The sequence below is a fragment of the Rhincodon typus genome, chromosome 41 (assembly GCF_021869965.1).
Source record: "Rhincodon typus isolate 14 chromosome 41, sRhiTyp1.1, whole genome shotgun sequence".
Classification (NCBI taxonomy): domain Eukaryota; kingdom Metazoa; phylum Chordata; class Chondrichthyes; order Orectolobiformes; family Rhincodontidae; genus Rhincodon; species Rhincodon typus.
The window spans coordinates 994876-1005588 of record NC_063372.1 but is presented as its reverse complement, the minus strand read 5'-3'; positions in this window follow the sequence as shown (position 1 = coordinate 1005588).

Here is a 10713-nt window from a genome sequence, read left to right as displayed (position 1 = left end):
ACTTCACCTGTACTTCCCAGAATCGAGTCTACTGGAATCACTGCTTACAATGTGGTCTCCTCTACATTGGGGAACAAAGTGTAGACTGGGTGACCGCATCGCAGAACATCTACGTTCTGCTCACAAAAAAGACCCTGAGCTACCTGTTGCCTGTCACTTTAACACACCACCCCTGTTCCCTGGCCGACATCTCTGTCTCTGGCTTGCTGCAGTGTTCCAGTGAAGCGCAACGCAAGCTGGAGGAACAACACCTCATTTTCCACTTGGGGACCCTGCAGCCCTCAGGACTCAATATCAAGTTCAATAATTTTAGAGCCTAAACTCTCTCATGTACTAGCCCCCTACCCCCAACACCAGGCCATGTTATCACATAGTCTGCCATTACACATTACCTATTGTTAGTCACTAACAGTCCCCATTAACAACATTCACCCTCCCAGCCTGATCGTTAACTACTCCTTTGTCTATCCAACTGCTGTTCTCTCTCTTTGGCCTCTATCCCCACCTATCATTTACTCCCTACGCCTTCCACCTCCCTATCTTCTGCATATAAACTGACATTTTCCTAGCTACCATCAGTTCTGAGGAAGGGTCACTGGACCTGAAATGTTAACACTGACATTTCTTCACAGGTGCTGCCAGACCTGCTGAGCTTTTCCAGCAACTTCTGGTTTTGTTCTTGATTTACAGCATCCACAGTTCTTTCGGTTTTTATTTAGAATTAGGGATATTTTACTGCAGCTATACAGAATCTTGTTGAGACTATACCTGGGACTGTGTGCAGTTTTGGTCTTCCTATCTGAGACAGAATATATTTGCCATAGAGAGAGTGCAGGGTAGATTCATTAGGCTGATACCAGGGATGACAGGACTGTGACATAAGAAGAGAGTAGTTTGACTGGGCCTGTTTTCACTAGATTTTAGAAGAATGAGAGGGAATCTGACTGAAATACAGCATGTTCCAACAGGGTTCAACAGACTAGCTGTAGGGAAAATGCTTCTCCTTGTAGGGGAGTCTAGAACCAGGGGATACAGCCTCAGGATACGAAGTAGGACATTTAGGGCTGAGATGAGCAATGTTTCTTCACCCAGAAGTTGGTAAACCTGTGGAATTTACTGCCACAGAAGTCTGTGGAGGCCAGGTCACGGAGTATATTTAAGAAAGAGATTGATAAATTCTAGATTTTAAAAGCATTATGAGGAGAAAGCAGGAATATGGCATTGAGATAGATTATCAGCTTTGGTCATGTTGAATGGTGGAACAGGCTCAAAGGGCTGAATGGGCTACTCCTGCTTCTAGTTTCTATATTTCTGTTTCTAAAGTTGACAAGGCACCAGGACTGGATAAATGCATCTGATGACACAGAAGGAAATTAGGGTGGAAATTGAAGGAGCACTACCATAATCTTTCAGTCTTCCTTGGACTCAACAGAGGTGCGTGAAGATCGGAGAATAGCAAATAATATGGCCTTGTTGAAGAAAGGTTGTAAGGATAATCCAAGCAATGACAGACCCCATTTCTGAAGAAGAGTCTAGGCCCAACACGTCAGCTTTCCTGCTCCTCTGATGCTGCTTGGCCTGCTGTGTTCATCCAGCTCATCCAGTTCATCCAGGGGCGACTCAGTGGTTAGCACTGCTGCCTCACAGCACCAGGGACCCGGGTTCAATTCCACCCTTGGGTGACTGTCTGTGTGGAGTTTGCACATTCTCCCCGTGTCTGCATGGGTTTCCTCCGGGTGCTCCGGTTTCCTCCCATAGTCCAAAGATGTGCATGCTAGGTGGATTGGCCACACTAAATTGCCTGTAGCGTTCAGGGATGTGTAGATTGGGTGGGTCTGGGTGGGATGCTTTGAGGTTTGGTGTGGACTGGTGGGGCCGAAGGGCCTGTTTCCACACTGTAGGGATTCTATGATTCTATGATACACCTTGTTATCTCAATGACAGACCAGTCAGTTTAACTTCAGCGATGGGGAAGCTTCAGTAATTTGGGATAGAGTTAGTGGTCACCTGGAAAAAGGTGGTCTGTTTAGGAAGAGCCAACATGAATTTCTAAAAGGGAAATCAAGTTTAACTGACTTGCGGGGTTTTTTTTAATAAAGGTGACAGAAAGGTTAACTCTATTGATGTAGGGACACTAGCACTGTGCCACATGGGGGCACCAATCTGCTTTTTTTATCCCATCTGATTGATTTCCTTCTTTATCTCATCTAATCCCAATAGGATCCCTCTATTCCATTTCATACTGATTGATCTCCCTCTTTATTCCATTTAATCCCATTGCTCTCCTTCTTTATCCTATCTAATTCCATTTAATTCCTGTAGATCTCTCATTTTATCCCATTGATATCCCTCTCTATCCTATTTAATTCCATTGACAGTCCTCTTTATTGTATTTAATTCCCATCAATCTCCTCTTGATCCCTTTAACCCCATTCATCCAAATTATTCCACATTGATCTCCCTCTTTATCCCATTTTATTATCATACCTCTCTTTATCCCATCTAATCCTATCAATTGCCCTCTTTATCCGATCTAATCCCATTGATCTCCCTCTTTGCCCTATTTAATCCCATATGATCTCTTTTTAAATCCCATTTAGCCCCACTGATTTCCCTCCTTATTCCATTTAATGCCATTGATCTTACTCTTTATCCAATCTAACCCCATTGATTTCTTTATCCCAATTGTTCCATGTAGATCTCTGTCCTTTTATCTCATGTAATCCCATTGATATCCCTTTTCATCCCATTTAATTCTATTGATCACCCTCTTTATCCCATTTAATCTGCATCAACGTCTCTTTGTTACTCGACTGAGTGGATGAAATGAAGTTGGAGCAATTTGACCGAAGCTGCGATTGACAACAGGTACAGACTCTGACGGCTGGACCCAAGAAATGATTCTCACCTTGGCTCTCATTCTGCTGAAGAAACAGTATGAAGAAGACTTTGTGTAGTTATTGCTGTTAACTGGGCTCCACACACTTGCTGACTGAAATGAACAGAATGATGGTGCATGCCTACAGCAACCTCCTCTTATGATGTCACCAAGTCATCTCCTTGGTAACATGACTATTATCTGCACCAAACTGGGTAATGGGGTGGTGAGTGTTGTTGGGTGGGGGCAGAGTGTGAGGTTATTGAGGTGGGGGCTTGGGAAGGTTGGTGGTGGTGGAAGATGTCATTTACTACAAGCAGGCAGTTTGAAAAAAAGTTAACACTGTTGTGTCCACGATCGTACATGCCTACAACCAGTAGATAGGAGGTATAAGTGCAAATCTTTTACTCAGAAATCTGCTACTATTTCTTTATTCATTCTCTAATGTTGTACATCCATAACTGCCTCTTGAGATGTTGGTGATGACTTGCCTCGATTGAAGTGCTACAGTCCCCTCTAGTGTAGATACACCCACATGGCTGTGGGGAAACTCAATTAAAATGATCAAATTTATTAAATGACCTCCAATGAATTAATTAGCAAGCTGATTTCACTTTCTCTAATTTTTAATTAACATGAATCAGTGCCAATGCAAACTAAATGGTAATTTATAGGGAAATGCTATTTCAAATAGAAAGGCATATTTCACTGGAAATTATCAATACAATAGACAATCTCTCATTTCCCCACTCAATCAATTTGGTCATAGTCACAATCACCAGCAGCCGTATTCCAACCATGGCCTCAGAGGCAATTGTCATTTGACTGGCATACTCTTGGGATGATCTGCTAGAGTCAGAGTCATACAGCACAGAAGAGGGCCCTGCACCGACATATCTACACTGTCCCACTTTCCAACACTTGGCCCATAGCCTTGAATGTTATGACACTTTAAGTGCTCATCCAAGTACTTATTCAAGGTTCGTAGATCATAGAATCCCTACAGTGTGGAAACAGGCCCTTCAGCCCAACAAGTCCACACCAACCCTCAGAGCATCCCACCCAGACCCATCCCCCTGTAACCCACCTAATCCACACATCCCTGAACACTATGGGTAATTTAGCATAGCCAATCCACCCTAACCTGCGCATCTTTGGACTGTGGGAGGAAACCGGAGCAAACCCATGCAGACACGGGGAGAATGTGCAAACTCCACACAGACAGTTGCCCAAGGGTGGCATCGAACCCGGGTCCCTGGTGCTGTGAGGCAGCAGTGCTAACCGCTGAGCCATGGTGGCTGTGAAGTTTCCTGCTTCACCTAACCTCCCAGACAGTGTATTCCAGACCCCCACAGCCTTCTGGGTGAAAACACTTTTCCTCAAATCCCCTCTGAACCTCTTGCCCTTCATCTTAAAATTGTACCACCTTGTTATTGACCTTTTGACTAAGGGGCACTGCTGCTTTCTGGTCACCCTGTCCATGCTCCTTATAATCTTACACACCTCTATCATGTCCCCCTCAACCTTCTCTACTCCAAAGAAAGCAACCTGAGCTTATCCAGCTTCTCTTCATCACTGAAATGCTCCATCCTAGGCAACATCCTGGTGAGAATCCTCTGCAGCCCCTCCAGTGCAAACACATCCTTCCTATAGTGCAGAGACCAGAACTGCATACAGTGCTCCAGCAGTGGCCTAACCACAGTTCTGTACAACTCCACATAACCTCCCTGCTCTCATAATCTATACCATGACTAATAAAAGCAAGTACCCTGTATGCCTTCTTAACTACCCTATTAACCTGTCCTGCCACCTTCAGGAATCTGTGGACAAGCACCCCAAGATCCCCCTGTTCTTCTGAGCTTCCTCGTGTCCTGCCATTCATTGAGTCATTGTCCTTCCTGATATTGTTACTTCTTCCAAAGTGCGTCACCTAACACTTATCAGGATTAAATTCCATCTCTTACTGATCTGCCCAATCCATTTATATCCTCCTGTAACCTGACACCTTCTTTCTGACTATTACCCGCCCAGCCAATCTATGCGTCATCCGCAAATTTATTTATTATCCCCTCATATTCTCACCTACATCATTTAAATATATCACAAAAAATATGGGATCCAACACTGTTCCATATTGTACATCACTGCACACTGGGCTCTAGTCGCGCAAACAGCCTTCTACCACCACCCTCTATTTCCTGCCAGTGAGCCAATTTGGATCTAATTGGCCAAGTTATCCTGGATCCCATGTTCTTTTGCCTTCTTTATCAGTTGTGCATATGGGACCTTGTCAAAGACTTTGCTGAAATCCATATAAACTACATCAAAAAGAAGTGCATGACCCTCATCTACACACTTGATCACCTCAAAAAAAATCAAACAGATTTGTTAGGCATGACCTCCCTGCATCAAAACCATGCTGACTCTCCCTGCTCAAACCTTACCTCTCTAAATGGAGATTAATTCTCTCTTTCAGAATTTTGTCCAATAGTTTCCCTACCACTGATGAGAGACTCACTGGTCTATAATTCCCTGGTTTATCTCTGTCACTCTTGAGAAGTGGAACCACATTAGCTGTCCTCCAGTCCTCTGGCACCTGTGACCAGAGAGGAATTAAAAAATTTGGGTCAGGGACCCTGTAATTTCCTCTCACACCTCCCACAGCAGCCTGGGATACAACTCATCCGGACCTGGGGATTTGTCCACTTTTAAACCTGCCAAAACCTCAAATACTTTGACACTCCCGATATCAATCTGCTCAAAAACCTCCCACTGCATCTGAAAACTCCAAAGGGGCTGGTATCCCATCACTAAGTCACCCTTTATTTACACATGGAGAGTCCATGACACTGATCCAATTTCCTCAGAGCCAGTTCTCAGAGTAAACAGAGCCTCTGACACTCCTGTTCTTATCTGTCAGCCAGGACTCCCTGATTGGATCAGATTAACAGCCCCAATCATGGAGCTCATATTCCATGAGGCCCATCTGGCTGACCTCGTTACAATCACTACACCACCTTTCCAAATGCTGTACCTACATCTTCTTTCTCTTGACTGAAGATAGGTCCTAATTCTATCATTTATCATCCTATCAATGTCCTCCAGCTCCACATGCATATTAAACCTAATGGAATCTACCATTTCACTGGTTATCCTATCTCCCCTTGATATATTTACAAAATATCTTGGGATTCTCCCTAATTTTACCCACTAGTGTTTTCTGGGGCCCACTCTTTGTTTTCCTAATTGCTTTATCAAACTCTCCCCTGCACTTTCTATACTTTCTATACCTTCTGTTGATTTGCTTCCTTTGCATCTGCTAGAAGTCAGTTGGGTTTATGACAGGGTTAATGGCACAGATTCTTCTCTTGAGGCATCTTTTTGCAATCCCTTTCATAAATCATATTAAATGTCTGGTTGACTGTGGCAAAAGTTGGACAGCAGCAGCAAAACTATTGAATTCACAATTGCTACTTCTGGCTTTCATTTGGCTTTCTATCATGATTAACTGGATTACACATTGCTCCTCAAAAATGTTCTCCCTCTGCTGCAGCTTTCTCCTCTCCTTTGTTTCTGGTCACATGGCTTTTGTATGTTGGCTTCTTTACTTGTTGGCATTGCTTCTGGGTCAAGTGTTGATAGGCCACAAGGATCAATGACCTATTTGAGAAAACTACAATTGATATCTTTTGCAATTGATACAATCTTTTAAAAGCCCTTTTAAATATATTTCTATTGCTTCTGGGTCAAAGGTTGACACTCTTCGCATTTTGGAATAAAAGAAAGCTTTCCTATAGCGAAGCCCCCCTCGTCCCTGTCTTTGATTTGATTTATTTATTGTCACGTGTATCTTGTTACAAAATACAGTGAAAAGCGTTGTATAGTATTGCCACTCTCCTGCACTATCTTAAAACATGGGAAAATAAACCAAAACATGGAACATAAAGGCAGAAAAATAAAGAAGTAAATTGTCCAACTTTACAGTCCTTCTTGTTAAGTGCTCTGTCATGGCCCATGGGCCTGGTGGCCAGGCATGAGTCTCCTTTGCCATGCCGCAGCTGCTGGATTGAAAGTTGCCCACTCTTAGGCACCATTTTGCCTCCACTGATGTCCTCGCCACTATGAGTCCTCACTGGACCTCGCCAATGCAGACATCACCGATGCTGCCAGGTACTACACTGGCCCAAACTCGACTCCGTCAACGCCATGAGTCCTCTTTGGGCCAACCTCACTGATGCAGTCATTGCTGATGCCACCAGGTCTTGCACTGGGCCCAAACTTGCCTCCATTGCCGCCTCCATGAATCTGCGCTGGACCCAGACGCCACCAGGAACCTAAACTCACCTCCGTAGCAGCAGCCATGAGTCGGCTCTAGGACCGCCTTGTCAATTCATAGATTGATACAGCACAGTAAAGGCCCTTGGGCCCATCAATTCTGCAGATGACACTAAAGTAGGTGGTACCGTGGACAGTGAGGAAGGTTATCAGAGATTGCAGCAGGATCTTGATCAGCTGGGGAAGTGGGCCGAGAAATGGCAAATGGGGTTTAGCATAGATAAGGGTGAGGTGTTACATTTTGGAAAGTCAACTCAAGGTAGGAGTTTCATGGTGAATGGTAGGGCCTTCAGGAGTTTGTTAGAACAGAGGGACCTTGTGAGTTCAGGTGCACAATTCTCTGAAAGTGGAATCACAGGTAGACAGGGTCAGTGAAGGAGATTTTGGCACACTGGCCTTCATCAGTCAGGGCATTGAGTGTAGAAGTTGGGGAGTTATGATGCATTTGTACAGGATGTTGGTGAGGCCGCACTTGGAATATTGTGTTCCGTTTTGGTCACCTTGCTATAGGAGGGATGTTCTTAAACTGGAAAGAGTGCAGAAGAAATTTACAAGGATGTTGCCAGGACTCAAGGGACTGAGTTATAGGGAAAGGTTGGACAAGCTAGGACTATTTTCTTTAGAGCATAGGAGACTGAGGAGCGATCTTATAGAAGTGTGTAAGATCATGAGAGGCATGGAGAGGGTGAATGCACCCAGCCTTTTTCCCAGGGTTGGGGAATCGAGGACTAGACGGCATCAGTTTAAGGTGAGAAGGGAAAGAATACATACCTGAGGGGCAACTTTTTTACACAGAGGGTGGTACGCATATGGAATAAGATGCCAGCGGAAGTAGTTGAGGCGGGTACATTAACAACATTTAAAAGGTATATGGATGAATACATGGATAAGAAATGTTTAGAATGATATGGGCCAAGTGCAGGGAAATGGGGTTAGACTAGATGGACATTTTGGTCGCCATGGACCAGTTTGGGCTGAAGGGCTTGTCTCCATGCTGTAGAACTCTATGACATAGCTACCATTAGAAGTGTGCTAATCCCAATTTCTCACTCTTGCCCCATATCCTTGAATGTTATGATGTTTGAAGTACTCATCCAAATACTTTTGAAGGCTGTAAGGCTTCCAGCCTTCACTACCTTCCCAGCCAGTGCATTCCAGATTCCCACCACCTGCTGAGTGAAAAGGTTTTTTCCCAAATTCCCTCTGAAATTCCGGCTCCTTACCCTAAAACTATGCCCCCTTGTGATTAACCCCTCAGTCAAGGGGAACAGCTGCTCTCTATTCACCCTGTCCATATCCCTCATAATCTTATACTCCTTAACCATGTTCCGCCTCAGTCGGTCTCTGTTCTAGAGTAAACAATCCAAGCTTATCTAGTCTCTCTTCATAGCTCAATTTCTCCATCCCAGGCAACATCCTGGTGAGCCTCCTCTCTCGCCCCCTCTCATGCTATCATATCCTTCCTGTAGTGAAGTGAACAGAACTGCACATAATACTCCAGCTGTGGCCTGACCAACATTCTGTACAATTCCAATATTACCTCATTGCTCTTATACTCTATGCCACGACTGATGAAAGCAAGTGTCCCATATGCCTTCTTAACTATCCTATTCACATACTCTGCCAACTTCAGGAATCTGTGAATAATTATACCAAGATCCCTCTGTTCCTCTAAGCTATCCAGTGTCCATCCATTCATTAAATACTCCCTCATCTTGTTTCCTCTTCCAAAGTGCATCACCTCACATTTATCAGGGTAAAATACCACTGGTCTGCCTATCCGACCAGCCCATCTGTATCTTCCTGTAACCTATAACTATCTTTTTTGCTATTAACCACTCTACCAATCTTGGTGTCATTCACAAATTTGCTTAACATTCCCCACCCCCACCCCCATTTTCATCTATATCACTTATGTAAATAACAAACAATAAGGGTCCTAGTACTGATCTTTGTGGTACACTGTTGGACACTGGCCTCCAGTCACTCAAACAGCCTTCTACCACTACCCTTTGTGTCCTATTACTAAGCCAGCTTCTGATCTATCTCGCCAGGTTTCCCTTAATTCCATGTGCTTTAACCTTCCCAATCAGCCTCTCACGTGGGACCTTGTCAAAAACTGTCCTAAATTCCATATAAACTATATCAACAGAATTCGCTCATCCACACACTTGACCACATTTTCAAAATTCTAACAGATTTGTGAGGCATGACCTCTGTTTGACTAAGCCATGCTGACTATTCCTAATTAACCCTTTGCAAGTGGGGATTAATTCGCTCCTTCAGAATTTTCTCTAATAGTTTCCCCACCACTGAAGTGAGGCTCATCAATCTGTAACTTCCTGGTTCATCTCTATCACCTCGCCTAAAAAGTGGAACCACATTAGCCTTCCCCCAGTGTTCTGGCACTTTCCCTGTGGTCAGAGAGGAATTAAAAGAAGGGGCAGTGAAAGGGACTCATGCCTAGCCACCAGGCCCATGACCCATGATGAAGCATTTAACAAGAAGGACTGTAAAGCTGGACACTTTCTTTATTTCTTCATCTGCCTTGTTGATGCAGAAGCTGCCAGGAACCCAAACCTGCCTCCGTCACTGCCGCCATGAGTCTGCGCTGCTGGGCCCACTCACCACTGATGCTGTTAGAACATAGAACATGGAACAAAGAACATAGAACATAGAACAGTACAGCAAAGTACAGGCCCTTCGGCCCACGATGTTGTGCCGACCTATTATCCTACTAAGATCAATCTACCCTGCATACCCTACATTTTACTATCCTCCATGTGTCTATCCAAGAGTCGCTTAAAAGTCTCTAAAGTATCTGACTCCACTACCACTGCCAGCAGCGCATTCCACACACCCACCACTCTCTGTGTGAAGAACGTACCTCTGACATCTCCCCTATACCTTCCTCCAATCACCTTAAAATTATGCCCCCTCATAATAGTCATTTCTGCCCTGGGAAAAAGTCTCTGGCTATCCACTCTATCTATGCCTCTCATCATCTTGTACACCTCTATCAAGTCATCTCTCATCATCCTTCACTCCAATGAAAAAAGCCCTAGCTCCCTCAACCTTTGCTCATAAGACCTGCCCTCCAGTCCAGGCAGCATCCTGGTAAATCTTCTCTGCACCCTGTCTAAAGCTTCCACATCTTTCCTGTAATGAGGTGACAAGAACTGAACGCAATATTCCAAATGTGATCTAAGCAGAGTTTTATAGAGCTGCAGCATAACCTCGCGGCTCTTAAACTCAATTCCTCTGCCAATGAAAGCCAACACACCATACGCCTTCTTAACAAACCTATCAACTTGGGTAGCAACTTTGAGGGGATCTATGGATGTGGGCCCCAAGATCCCTCTATTCCTCCACACTGCCGAGAATCCTGCCATTAACCCTGTATTCTGCATTCAAATTCGACCTTCCAAAATGAATCACTTCACAATTTTCCGGGTTGAATTCCATCTGCCACTTCTTTGCCCAGCTGTGCATCCTGTCAA